Source organism: Triticum aestivum, chromosome 2D, assembly GCF_018294505.1.
Source record: "Triticum aestivum cultivar Chinese Spring chromosome 2D, IWGSC CS RefSeq v2.1, whole genome shotgun sequence".
NCBI classification, from domain to species: domain Eukaryota; kingdom Viridiplantae; phylum Streptophyta; class Magnoliopsida; order Poales; family Poaceae; genus Triticum; species Triticum aestivum.
This window is the reverse complement of record NC_057799.1, coordinates 219,628,961-219,643,427: the sequence shown is the minus strand read 5'-3', so window position 1 is coordinate 219,643,427 and position 14,467 is coordinate 219,628,961. Positions and strand designations below refer to the sequence as shown.

The following is a 14,467-nucleotide window of genomic DNA, read 5'->3' as shown; positions in this document are numbered from 1 at the left end:
ATGTATTCATAACCGACGGGTTCCCTAGTGTGGTCCGTGTGCGATGTGATATGCTCTGTCTACAAAACATCAACATATCTCTACTCTTAATGTCTCAGTTGGTAGTCTCTGTTTTCGTCCCACCTTCATTGATTTTTTTTCGTCCTCCCTCCCACCTCCCAGCGAACCCCAGGGCCGTCGAACAAAAAAAATCTGGATTAGCGATGCCCCACGAAGTCAAGGTGCCAAACCTCCGGTGGATCTAGAGAAAATCGGAAGGAAAAAATCTACGAAAAAAAGCGTACGAAATTTAACCAGGGACGAGGCCCCCTCGCACGTAACGCGAAAAATTAGACAGCGCACCCCTGACCCCAAGGAAATCACGACCCCCTGCCCCTCTCCCTCTCGTGGGCTCGTAGCTCTCTCCTCTCGAACACAACTCTAGGGTTCCATCGCCGCCAGGACGCCTATGGGATCCAGAGAAGGATCAAGACAGTGGCGACGGTCGCACGGCTCCCCTTCAAGTCGAGCAAACCTACCCCCTCCCGGTCCTCTCGTTCATTTCTCTCTTTTGAAACGGCGGCGGCGGGTGGTGGCATCATTGGCGGTGGCGGCAAATCAGGTAGGATCCCATCCCTCTCTCCCTAAGCATGCTTTCTCGTCCTCTCTCGCGCGCTACAAAACCACAGGGGGCGGCGGCTTGAGGGCGTGGGCTTCTGTGCGCCGGGGTGGTGCTGCGGTGGTGGCCGGAGGAGGCATGTGACTGGCGGGCTGAAGTCGCGGCGTGACGCGGCGATGGCGTCGGCGACGCCGATGTCTGGATCTCACATAGTAATAGCTTGGGGAGGTGATCCAGCTCGGGCGTGTAGCAAAAATCAGTCGGTCCTAGCTTCTGTGTCTTATGTCGGTAGAGCTCAACAACACTATGTCTCCTTTCTCTCTTTATCTTCTTTGTACTGAATTGGCCCCTCTTTGTTGCAGAAATTTCACGGTAACCAGGAGTAACAATATTTTTGGTTAATTTGGGGATACGGTGATGTTCTGGTGACATGGAACATGCTGAGATTTGGACTTGAATCCTTGATTGTGCATGGGTATTCATGCTTCATACCCATGCTGGAAACAAATTTTCATTTTGAAACTGAGTAATCATACTATAACTATCGACATGTAGATTTATGCTCCATGTAGTATATTACTGGTCCATTATAGCTAGATTCAGTTCACCATTTGCAAGATCATATTCCACTATATATAGAGACTAAATATTGTTTCATTTAGCTGTTTGTCCATGTATGTAGCTCATTCAGTTCTCTGAAACCTGGGGAGATTAATCCAAAGCTGAAGCAGGAACCACACGTCGATTAGAGCTGTTGCAGCGGCAGATTCACCTTCCCTTTGTGCCTCATTGGACACAACAAGGGGTGGGTGTCCCATCTCCTGTGCGAAATTGTACTATGGTAACACCTTGTGTTGTTCAGCTTGGAATTGGATACTCGATGGTGTGTTGCCCCAAATTAGCAGCTCATTGTTACTTTGTAATCACGAATAATTTTTGTTGTTGTGAGTAATTGTGCATTGCGATGGGCTCTTCATTTTGTTATCGAATGTTGCAGACTATTATTGGCTTCTCAATGCAGATCTGTGATGCCCAGTTGCCCACTGATGGTATATGTTATGTCCTGCTCAAAATAGTCGGGGTAATATCTATGCTTATGTTGCGTTGTACAGGAACAGCCAAGGTTGTTGTAGTAATAAAATGAGCCCGACGTTGTCTACTGATCATTGTATATTGGATGGGCAAGTAGTAGGTTTTTCTCATCTTAGTCCTATAACTTCGTTTGTCTACTCTATTGTCATTTACACACTAACTTTTATGCCACATTAGGGAATATTCCTTTTATGCCATAGTTTTCTGTTGGAAGACTTCTGTTTCTCCCATTCCAGGGATGCTAGGCTATGTAAGTAGCGACACTGTAATTTTTATTGATCTGAATCTTCGGGCTCTGTTTTCAAATTTTCAGCTACCAACGCTTGATCGGGACCACGCCCAAGACAACGGGCCCGATGTTTGGAAAGGATCGCGAAAGTGACATGTGTCATGGTGAGGCCAGTTTCCATTCCACATGTTGCCTTATTTTCTTCTATATCCGCAATTTGCGAGGTAATTTTAAATCATTTTGTATGCTCGTCGATGTTGATCTATGGCAAGAGTCTGGTTCATCACAACATCGGTGTTGTTTGGTTCTTCTTTTCTCCAAGCATGTTCTGGCTCGGCAGTGCACCATAACTAGAGTTTTCACACCTGACAGTCACGCCCACCTAAAATGGGCATCCTTTGTCACTATTGCATTCCGCTCATGTATTCTTAATTGTGAAGCTTCTCGTAGGAACAAAAAATTAAACAAACAAGTATGAATGGATAGAGAAAGTTTGTTGTTTGTCAAGTACCTCGGCAGTCAGGTAGGAGTACTTACGCAGGAGTGACCGTTTTGGTCAAACGGGTGGCGGAAGATACTGACCCTTCCTGTGGTCTGTGTCTCTATCACGCAAGGAGCAAAGGTTAGCGCTTGTGGATCATCACTCGACCTGAGGAGGAGTAGGATGTTCACACTCCACTCCACGATTGCATGAAGAAATCTTATGCCAATTCCAGTTTGCCTTGCCTTGCCCATGTGACCAACTGTTGCTCTCGTCTCGATCGACCACACTCCACAGTCGCATTTTGATCGAAGTTTCTCCTTTTAGCGCTATGGCTATGGAGATCAAGAACAATGGGAACGAATGGTGTGACATCGGTGATGATGTCGCTGAAGGAGAGGGTAAACAGACATGATGTGTTTCTGACTAATGGGCTGCAGGGTTGGCACAAGGAAACTATTGTTATGCCTTGCGAGGTCCGACGACGGTGACAGGATGACTTGAGCAAAGCTGTGAAAAAATCAGGTATGTTTTCCACCAAACTCAAGTTGTTATGCCCAAATGCATGGCTTTCTGAATAAATGCAGACTATATGTTCACTCATTGTCAAAATCTTTGTACCTCTATGCCTACAGCCTACAACCTGAGCCACTCGATGACCAATCTGCAAGTAGATGTTACAAATATAGATGCAAATATGTTAATTCTAACCTAGCATCGAATTCCTAATAATTCGTACCTGAATAAAATTCTGATTTATTCGCTATCTTACTATCGTATCTGCATCAAGCACAACCGAATGCATCTATTTCCGATGAGGCCAACTATCCAGAATCCTCCCACCATCTTAAATCCATTTATGTTTTTTTTGTTAAAGGCTTTGTTCTATGTAGATACTGAAATTAGCACTGCCAAACTTAACTTTTGGACTCTCCTTTCCGTATAGAACTTGGCTGGCCTTAACTTTCAGTTTTTGTCATAACTATGGGCTTTCTTGTGTTTGTTTGTGCATGGTTGCTTCTGGTGATCCGTAATCCCATTGGTGTTGCTACTTGTTATTTAACATGTACTGATCCATGCCAACTGCATAATTATTTACTAGCTTGGTTTGTTAAAGACCATTAGTTTTTTAAAGGCCATTAATTAGCTAGCTTGGTTTTGATTTTGGACTTGTATCCTGTAGCTAGCTCGCATTTCCTAGACATCATATTTGGCGCTTCTCTCATCATTTAGACAAGCGAGAGAATAATGACATGCATACATGAAGGCTATCTCCCATATTGTTAGATCTGGAGTTTATTCTACAAATGGTTTACTCTCCCTTATTAGTCTATTGGATTTGCCAGTACATTTGCTTATGCAATTTGGAAGCGAAAACTAAAGTTCAATTCCAGTTTTTTTTCAGAAACATAAAACAGTGACCTACAATATAATGCATCAGCGGAAGAGGAGGAGGAGGCATATGAAGCTGAGAGAGGTGACGGGGAGCACGAGAAACTGCTCCCGCTGCAAGAGAGGGAGCCATGCCAATAGTCAGTTGTGGGTTTGTGGCGCTGGTCGCGACCGCCGCATCACCAACCATGATCGTCCAAGCTGTGGCATGGGGGTCGTGCTTGCTGCTTGCGCGGCGATCCCCCCATCGTGATGATAAGGCGACTCCCCAACCCTAATGATAAGGCTTCATCCATTCAATTTTGACTCTGTAGACAACTAGCTTTTGGTAAGTGCAGCATGCTCAAGTTTACTTTGTAGCTATTTCCGTGTTCTGCATTTTAGTGGTACAAGATTGTGTCGCTCAATCTTGGCCTAGAGGTGCTCCCATTTTAGGTCAAACACAGTTTATTCTCAAACCGTTGCATATTTTGCTGAAATGCTTCAAGGTGGTTTTACTATGACAGTATGACCATGCTTGTAATGCCAGCTTGGCTTGAGAGGTCGGCTAATTCAGTAGGCTTATTCAATGGCGAATAGGTCCATGTATTAGATAGGATCAACAAGAGTTGGCTGGCAGCTGCTATGTATATGTTATGGATCAGAGGCAATTAATCTGTCTTTGCCCCCCTTTTTTTAATTCAAGCCCTTAAGATTATGCTCTTAAATGCATACACATGACTTACTTCCAGATTTAACAAGACTGCATTCTACAATGAGCTATATAGCTGATGTTGATCATAATCAGTACGTGTACAGAGCAGTTTTAAGATTTCCTGTTTCTTCATATTGAATACCAATTGCGCAATATGTGTATTTGTAGCATATTGCAGACTTGCAGTGAAGTAGTGCCTGCTATACATGAGATGTACCTTTTTTAGATAACTTTTCTTAAAATTAAAAATACTAAAATGCACATGTTTCTATCAATTTATTGGTACTCAATGACTTCCTTATCCAGGTTGTGATTTGCTATACAATTTCTTACATGTTAGAAGGTACATATGAGATATAGTAAAGTTGATTATATATGGGATATAGACTAGAAAATTATAAGACGTCATATGCAAGTTGTCTGGAAAATCTTAGGAATGCATTGACTTTGGCCGAACACGGGGCAAGACATGAACGTGATGCCTGATAGTTATCGTCGCTGCACCTCTGCATCTGCTTCTATTTTGTTGCAATATCCTGCATTGAATGAGAGCTGTTATCATGCACATGTTTGCGATGCAGGTTCCAACACTACCACAAAGCTTGGTTAAGCCATGGGTCACTTATTGATAAATGTAGTTGAAGTCTATTATTTTGCAAAATGAAATATATATTCTTGGTTTAATGATTTAGTACATATTGTTTCAAAACTGCTTACAGTGATTTTTGTGCTAAGGTTGAGATAACTAGGTAATTATCTAGCCATGTCAGTAACATATATGCCTTGAGTATTCAAACATGGTAATACAAATTTCGCAACTTGATATTTAATTCTTGCAAGGAATATTGTTGTTTGCCCGATTAACGAGATACTTGAGTCACTTCACAAAATGTTACGTCTTTCGAGGCGTTCACAGGGAAGGCTACTGGTGTTGGCATCGCTGTTGCCAGTTATAAACTAAATGATCTTTAGCGTGATGGAATGTTATCAACTCTTGTGGTGAACACTAATGACCTTTAGCATTGCATAGTGAGTATGAGATCGGGCCTCCCGTCTTTGGTAGAAAATTTGTTCCTGTCCGTCTAAGTTGTACAGGGAGCATATATTGCTTATTATTGGCACTAATTGCATTGTGCTTTCGTTCTTTGGTGGAAATTCACTTTATGTCCATTGCCTAATTTGTACAAAAAAAATGTAGAATGCTATTGGCATAATTACTTTTCCCCGATAGCAGAGTTTCTAAAGTGTATGGAGACGAGAAAGGTATGTGCTACCATATCCTGCTCATCAAGAGTAAATGTGTGTGTGTGTGGTTTTCACGCAAGTCATTGTTCTGAAGTGTCTTTGCAACTTCAGATTGTGATTTTAGTGTTGCTATTTCTTACATGTTAGAGGGGACACATTATTTTTCACATTTCATCTTTGCAGAGGAGTAGTTGTTATCTATAATCAGATAGTGTAAGAAATGAAAGATTTGTTTGTCTTAGCATCAAAACGTTAAATATTAAAATATGCATGACATCATATTCAATACACATATCCGAATTGTGCCAAATTTGTTTGATCAGTGCAAAATTGCATATGCTATTTTTTTGGTTATTCCGTGCCAACACATGTGTATTTATCTAGGTAGATATAGGCAGTGTGCTATTTAATGCATTGTTATTTAGTTGGCCGGTAATAAGTTCTAAAAAGCATCCTCGTTCAAGAGCCAAATTTCTGTAAAATTTAGAGTGAATAAATCTTTGTTCTATATACATGTAATGCTTTTCAGCAACTTTTAGTTTCATTTACCGGGAGTATTGGTTTCTTTTGCAATTTAGAATTTGTTGTTTGTTTATTTCTTTTCATCAGATCGGAGTTCATTGGTTTGTTTGTTCCTTTTTATCAGTCATCTACCATGGAATGTTCTATATGTGTTTTTTGTTTTTTGTTCAAAGAGTTATTTTCTCTCATGTGCTTTAATCATATGCACACATGGTTGCGCGTGCAGTATTAAAACCAGTCTATCATTCCTTTTTATGATGAATTTAAGAGTTTTTATCTTGAAAGTAGTCTTACAACATCTATTTTATTTTTAGACTAAAATTTTGAATTGTAGGGTCTATGCCAGTGATGTGATGCTTATATGTTCTATGATGTTATTCCAACACACCGTCCATGGTTGCTTGACAGGAAACAGAGAAGTGGCCAGATGGGCAATCAACTCATCTGCTGATTGGATTGGGGGAGTGGCATGAACAAAGTAAATGTGAAGAAAGCAAGTTTGGACGCTAGGTGGCGGAACCAACAGGGGAAGCGTCAGGCGTGAACCAAACATCTATGGCTTGTTGCTTTGAATCTTGTCGGTCTAGGCAAGGTTAGCTCTTGTCACGATGCAATGATCAACCTTTAAGAAATTCTTGCGTACATGTCTATTAGTACTATTTTCCCATTGTCCATCTGTGTATGTAATTTCCATGATGCGGTGATTTTGATAATTTTTCTTAAAATATTTACTTATTAGTTGTGGATATCTTCTCTAGAAATAACAAAAGTATAATATAGGCAAGAATAAGTATCAGAACTAATTCCATGGTGCTCATGTAAGTCTAGTCGTGGATTAAAAAGTTTACAATGTGAAGTCATTTTTTCTTGTTGTACAGATTATAATCATTAATTTGTGTGATCCAGAAGTTCGAAAAGTTATCTTAGCCTGTATAAAGATTAAAATTTCAATTTAATGTTTAAGCTTCTAGGATGTTTACTGTAGTTGCCGAACGTTAACACTGAGCAAAATTGAGCTGAGCCAAAAATTAAGTTTTGGGTCGAGGGAAAGGGGTTTGTGTGTGAGAGAGAAAAGAGAGACATGGTGAGACTGAAAGAGGTGGGAGATAGAATGGGAGAGGGAGAGATGGAGGGTGGTAGACACATAGAGACGTGCATTATATTCATATATGTGCAATTGAAAAAGAAAAATTGAAAGGCCCGTGGCAACGCACGGTTGTCCTACTAGTCTACTTCTAATGTATGAGTTGGTTGAATAGTATGGTTTATTTTCGTCCCACCACTTTCAACTTTTTTTTCGCTGGGTTTTTTTCGTCCCCTCCCCTCATCCCACGGGTTTATTTTCACGTCACCTCTCACACAACGAAAAAAATTTGAATGATCAGAATTTTCCATGCTGATGAAAATTATTTAGTAATGTATTTATGTGAAAGAATCAATCACGATTAATCTCTAAAGATCAAATCTAAATTAATTAATCTTGCCATAAATCGATTAATCACATTAATTAATCTTTATGCGAAGAAAAGGAAGCATCCTTGATGTCTACTACACAACCTTCTTCTTGTAGACGTTGTTGGGCCTCCAAGTGCAGAGGTTTGTAGGACAGTAGCAAATTTCCCTCAAGTGGATGACCTAAGATTTATCAATCCGTCGGAGGCGTAGGATGAAGATGGTCTCTCTCAAACAACACTGCAACCAAATAACAAAGAGTCTCTTGTGCCCCAACGCACCCAATACAATGGTAAATTGTATAGGTGCACTAGTTCGATGAAGAGATGGTGATACAAGTGCAATATGGATGGTAGATATAGGTTTTTGTAATCTGAAAATATAAAAACAGCAAGGTAACTCATGATAAAAGTGAGCACAAACGGTATTGCAATGCTTCAAAAGAAGGCCTAGGGTTCATACTTTCACTAGTGGAAGTTATCTAAACAATAATAACACAATTGGATGATATAACTATCCCTCAACATGCAACAAAGAGTCACTCCAAAGTCACTAATAGCAGAGAACAAACGAAGAGATTATTGTAGGGTACGAAACCACCTCAAAGTTATTCTTTCCGATCAATCCGTTGGGCTATTCCTGTAAGTGTCACAAACAGCCCTAGAGTTCATAGTAAAATAACACCTGAACATACAAATCAACCAAAACCCTAATGTCACCTAGATACTCCAATGTCACCTCAAGTATCTGTGGGTTTGATTATACGACATGCATCACACAATCTCAGGTTCATCTATTCAACCAACACAAAGAACTTCAAAGAGTGCCCCAAAGTTTCTATCGAGAGTCAAGATGGAAACGTGTGCCAACCCCTATGCATAAGTTCACAAGGTTACTGTACCCGCAAGTTGATCACCAAAACATACATCAAGTAGATCACGTGAATATCCCATTGTCACCACAGATAAGCACATGCAAGACATACATCAAGTGTTCTCAAATCCTTAAGGACTCAATCCGATAAGATAATTTCAAAGGGAAAACTCAATTCATTACAAGAAAGTAGAGGGGGAGAAACATCATAAGATCCAACTATAATAGCTACTGGTACATACCCTAAGCCCCGAGGGTGAACTACTCCCTCCTCGTCATGGAGAGCGTCGGGATGATGAAGATGGCCACTGGTGATGAATCCCCCCTCTAGCATGGTGCCGGAACAGGGTCCCGATTGCTTTTTGGTGGCTACAGAGGCTTGCGGCGGCGGAACTCCCGATCTAGGTTTCTTTTCGTGGGTTTCTGTATTTATAGGAATTTTTGGCGTCAGTCTCACGTCAGGGGGGCCTCCGAGTCGTCCGCGAGGCAGGGGGCGCGCCCAGGGGGTAGGGCTCGCCCTCCACCCTCGTGGATGGTTCGGGACTCTTTTGGCCCAACTATTTTATTCCGAGGGATTCTTTTGGTCCATAAGAAATCATCAAAAATTGGCACGTCAATTGGACTACGTTTGGTATTCCTTTTCTGTAAAACTCAAAAACAAGGAAAAAATCAAAACTGGCACTGGGCTCTAGGTTAATAGGTTAGTCCAAAAAATCATATAAAATAGCATATAAATTCATATAAAACATCCTAGATGGATAATATAATAGCATGGAACAATCAAAAATTATAGATACGTTGGAGACATATCAAGCATCCCCAAGCTTAATTCCTGCTCGTCCTCGAGTAGGTAAAAGATAAAAACAAAATTTTTGATGTGGAATGCTACCTAACATATTTGTCCATGTAATTCTCTTTATTGTGGCAAGAATATTCAGATCCATAAGATTCAAAACAAAAGTTTAATATTGACATAAAAATAATAATACTTCAAGCATACTAACAAGGCAATTATGTCTTCTCAAAATAACATGGCCAAAGAAAGCTTATCCCTACAAAATCATATAGTCTGGCTACGCTCCATCTTCATCATACAAAATATTCAAATCATGCACAACCCGGATGACAAGCCAAGCAATTATTTCATACTTTATTATTCTCAAACTTTTTCAACTTTCACGCAATACATGAGCGTGAGCCATGGACATAGCACTAAAGGTGGAATAGAATGGTGGTTGTGGAGTAGACAAAAAGGAGGAAGATGGTCTCACATCAACTAGGCGTATTAATGGGCTATGGAGATGCCCATCAATAGATATCAATGTGAGTGAGTAGGGATTGCCATGCAACGGATGCACCAGAGCTATAAATGTATGAAAGCTCAACAAAAGAAACTAAGTGGGTGTGCATCTAACTTGCTTGCTCACGAAGACCTAGGGCATTTTGAGGAAGCCCATTATTGGAATATACAAGCCAAGTTATATAACGAAAATTTCCACTAGTATATGAAAGTGACAAAATAAGATACTCTCTATCATGAAGATCATGGTGCTACTTTGAAGCACAAGTTTGGAAAAAGGATAGTAGAATTGCCCCTTCTCTCTTTTTATCTCATTTTTTGTTTGGCTTCTTTGGCCTCCCCTTTTTTCATTGGCTTCTTTGGCCCTTTTTTTATTTCCTCACACGGGACAATGCTCTAATAATGATCATCATCACACTTCTATTTATTTACAACTCGATACTTAGAACAAAATATGACTCTATATGAATGCCTCCGGCGGTGTACCGGGATGTGCAATGACTCATGAGTGACATGCATGAAAGAATTATGAATGGTGGCTTTGCCACAAATACGATGTCAACTACATGATCATGCAAAGCAATATGACAATGATGGAACGTGTCATAATAAACGGAACGGTGGAAAGTTGCATGGCAATATATCTCAGAATGGCTATGGAAATGCCATGATAGGTAGGTATGGTGGCTGTTTTGAGGAAGCATATGTGGTGGGTTTATGGTACCGGCGAAAGTTACGCGGTACTAGAGAGGCTAGCAATGGCGGAAAGGTGAGAGTGCGTATAATCCATGTCTCAACATTAGTCATAAAGAACTCACATACTTATTGCAAAAATCTATTAGTCATCAAAACAAAGTACTACACGCATGCTCCAAGGGGGATAGATTGGTAGGAAAAGACCATCGCTCGTCCCCGACCGCCACTCAGAAAGACAATCAAAAAATATCTCATGCTCCAACTTTGTTACATAACGGTTCACCATACGTGCATGCTACAGGACTCACAAACCTTAACACAAGTATTTATCAAATTCACAACTACTCACTAGCATGACTCTAATATCACCATCTTCATATCTCAAAACAATCATAAGGAATCAAACTTCTCTTAGTAGTCAATGCACTTATTATGAAAGTTTTTATTATATCCCTCTTGGATGCCCGTCATATTAGGACTAAATTCATAACCAAAGAAAATACCATGCTGTTCTAAAAGACTCTCAAAATAATATAAGTGAAGCATGAGAGTTCATTAATTTCTTCAAAATAAAACCACTGTCGTTCTCTAAAAGATATACGTGAACCACTAGAGCAAACGACAAACTACTCCAAAAGATATAAGTGAAGATCAATGAGTAGTTGAATAATCATGTAACTATGTGAAGACTCTCTAACATTTAAGAATTTAATATCTTGGGATATTATTCAAATAGCAAGCAAAACAAAATAAAATAAAATGACATTCCAAGCAAAACACATATCATGTGGTGAATAAAAATATAGCTCCAAGTAAAGTTACTGATGAACGAAGACGAAAGAGGGGATGCCTTCCGGGGCATCCCCAAGCTTAGGCTGTTGGTTGTCCTTGAATATTATCTTGAGGTGCCTTGGGAATCCCCAAGCTTAAGCTCTTGCCACTCCTTATTCCATAGTCCATCGAAACTTTACCCAAAACTTGAAAACTTCACAACACAAAACTCAACAGAAAACTCATAAGCTCCGTTAGTATAAGAAAATAAAACCACCACTTAGGTACTGTTGTGAACTCATTATAAATTCATATTGGTGTAATATCTACTGTATTCCAACTTCTCTATGGTTCATACCCTCCGATACTACTCATAGATTCATCAAAGTAAGCAAACAACACATAGAAAACAGAATCTGTCAAAAACAGAGCTGTCTGTAGTAATCTGTTTTGTTCGAATACTTCTGGAACACCAAAAATTCTGAAATAAATTGGTGGACGTGAGGAATTTGTCTATTAATCATCTGCAAAAAGAATCAACCTAAAAGCACTCTCCAGTAAAAAAGGCAGCTAATCTCGCGAGCGCAAAAGTTTCTGTTTTTACAGCAAGATTGCAAAGACTTCACCCAAGTCTTCCCAAAGGTTCTACTTGGCACAAACACTAATTAAAACATAAAACCACATATAAAAAGAAGCTAGATAAATTATTTATGACTAAGCAGGAGAAAAAATCAAAGAACTAAAATAAAATTGGGTTGCCTCCCAACAAGTGCTAACGTTTAACGCCCCTAGCTAGGCATGATGATTTAAATGATGCTCACATAAAAGATAAGAAGTGAAACATAAAGAGAGCATCATGAAGAATATGAATAACACATTTAAGCCTAGCCCACTTCCTATGCATAGTGATTTTGTGAGCAAACAATTTATGGGAACAAGAATCAACTAGCATAGGAAGACGAAACAAGCATAACTTCAAAACTTTTAATACATAGAGAGGAAACTTGATATTATTGCAATTCCTACAAGCATATATTCCTTCCTCATAATAATTTTCAGTAGCATCATGAATAAATTCAATAATATTACCATCACATAAAGCATTCTTTTCATGATCTACAAGCATAGAATTTTTATTACTCTCCACATAAGCAAATTTCTTCTCATGAATAGTAGTGGGAGCAAACTCAACAAAATAACTATCATGTGAGGCATAATCCAATTAAAAATTAAAATCAAGATGACAAGTTTCATGGTTATCATTGTTCTTTATAGCATACATGTCATCACAATAATCATCATAGATAGCAACTTTGTTCTCATAATCAATTGGAACCTCTTCCGAAATAGTGGATTCATCACTAAATAAAGTCATGACCTCTCCGAAACCACTTTCATCAACATATTCATCATAAAAAGGAGGCATGCTATCATCATAATAAATTTGCTCATCAAAACTTGGGGGACTAAAAATATCATCTTCATCAAACATAGCATCCCCAAGCTTGTGGCTTTGCATATCATTAGCATCATGGATATTCAAAGAATTCATACTAACAACATTGCAATCATGCTCATCATTCAAATATTTAGTGCCAAACATTTTAATGCATTCTTCTTCTAACACTTGAGCACAATTTTCCTTTGCATCATTTTCATGAAAGATATTAAAAAGATGAAGCATATGAGGCACCCTCAATTCCTTTTTTTGTAGTTTTCTTTTATAAACAAAACTAGTGATAAAACAAGAAACAAAAAGATTCGATTGCAAGATCTAAAGATATACCTTCAAGCACTAACCTCCCTGGCAACGGCGCCAGAAAAGAGCTTAGTTGACGGGGTGTTAGTGCCGCTTACCTAGCCTCCCCGGCAACGGCGCCAGAAAATAGCTTGATGTCTACTACACAACCTTCTTCATATAGACGTTGTTGGGCCTCCAAGTGCAGAGGTTTGTAGGACAGTAGCAAATTTCCCTCAAGTGGATGACCTAAGGTTTATCAATCCGTCGGAGGCGTAGGATGAAGATGGTCTCTCTCAAACAACCCTGCAACCAAATAACAAAGAGACTCTTGTGTCCCCAACACACCCAATACAATGATAAATTGTATAGGTGCACTAGTTCGGCGAAGAGATGGTGATACAAGTGCAATATGGATGGTAGATATGGGTTTTTGTAATCTAAAAATATAAAAACAGCAAGGTAACTAATGATAAAAGTGAGCACAAACGGTATTGCAATGCTTCGAAACAAGGCCTAGGGTTCATACTTTCACTAGTGCAAGTTCTCTCAACAATAATAACATAATTGGATCATATAACTATCCCTCAACATGCAACAAAGAGTCACTCCAAAGTCACTAATAGCGGAGAACAAATGAAGAGATTATTGTAGGGTACGAAACCACCTCAAAGTTATTCTTTCTGATCAATCCGTTGAGCTATTCCTATAAGTGTCACAAACAACCCTAGAGTTCCTAGTAAAATAACACCTTAAGACACAAATCAACCAAAACCCTAATGTCACCTAGATACTCCAATGTCACCTCAAGTATATGTGGGTTTGATTATACGACATGCATCACACAATCTCAGATTCATCTATTCAACCAACACAAAGAACTTCAAAGAGTGCCCCAAAGTTTCTATCGGAGAGTCGAGACGAAAACGTGTGCCAACCCCTATGCATAAGTTCACAAGGTCACTGAACTGATACGTCTCCAACGTATCTATAATTTATGAAGTATTCATGCCAGGTTTACAATAGTTTTATATGATTTTGGTATGATTTGATTAGAACTAACCCGGACTGCGCTGTTTTCAGCAAAACTACCATGGTGGTGTTTTTGTGCAGAAATAAAAGTTCTCGGAATGCGATGAAAATCAACGGAGATTTTTTCTGGAAAATATAAAAAATATAGGAACAAAAATCTACTAGAGGGGAGTCCCATGGGCCCCACGAGGGTGGGGGCGCGCCCCTCTATCTCATGGCCGCCTCGGGGACCCCCCTGACTTGTTCTCGATGCCATCATCTCCTATAAATACAAAAACCTCCAGTAAATAACCTAGATCAGAAGTTCAGCCGCCGCAAGCCTCTGTAGCCACGAGAAATCAATCTAGGCTCT

At 39.6% G+C, this 14,467-nt stretch overlaps 1 long non-coding RNA gene across 3 annotated transcripts; it reads left to right on the top strand.

The window, feature by feature from the left end:
* The first annotated feature begins 332 nt into the window (after positions 1 to 332).
* LOC123052616 (uncharacterized) lies at positions 333 to 6,912 on the top strand. 3 transcript variants are annotated; one of them, XR_006424836.1, is made up of 3 exons: positions 333 to 886; positions 961 to 2,925; positions 3,795 to 6,912. It is a non-coding gene; the product is annotated as an uncharacterized lncRNA (long non-coding RNA). The 3 variants fall into 3 exon arrangements; XR_006424837.1 differs by having other exon boundaries at positions 333 to 2,925; positions 3,806 to 6,912; XR_006424835.1 differs by having other exon boundaries at positions 333 to 2,925.
* Positions 6,913 to 14,467: the final 7,555 nt, after the last annotated feature.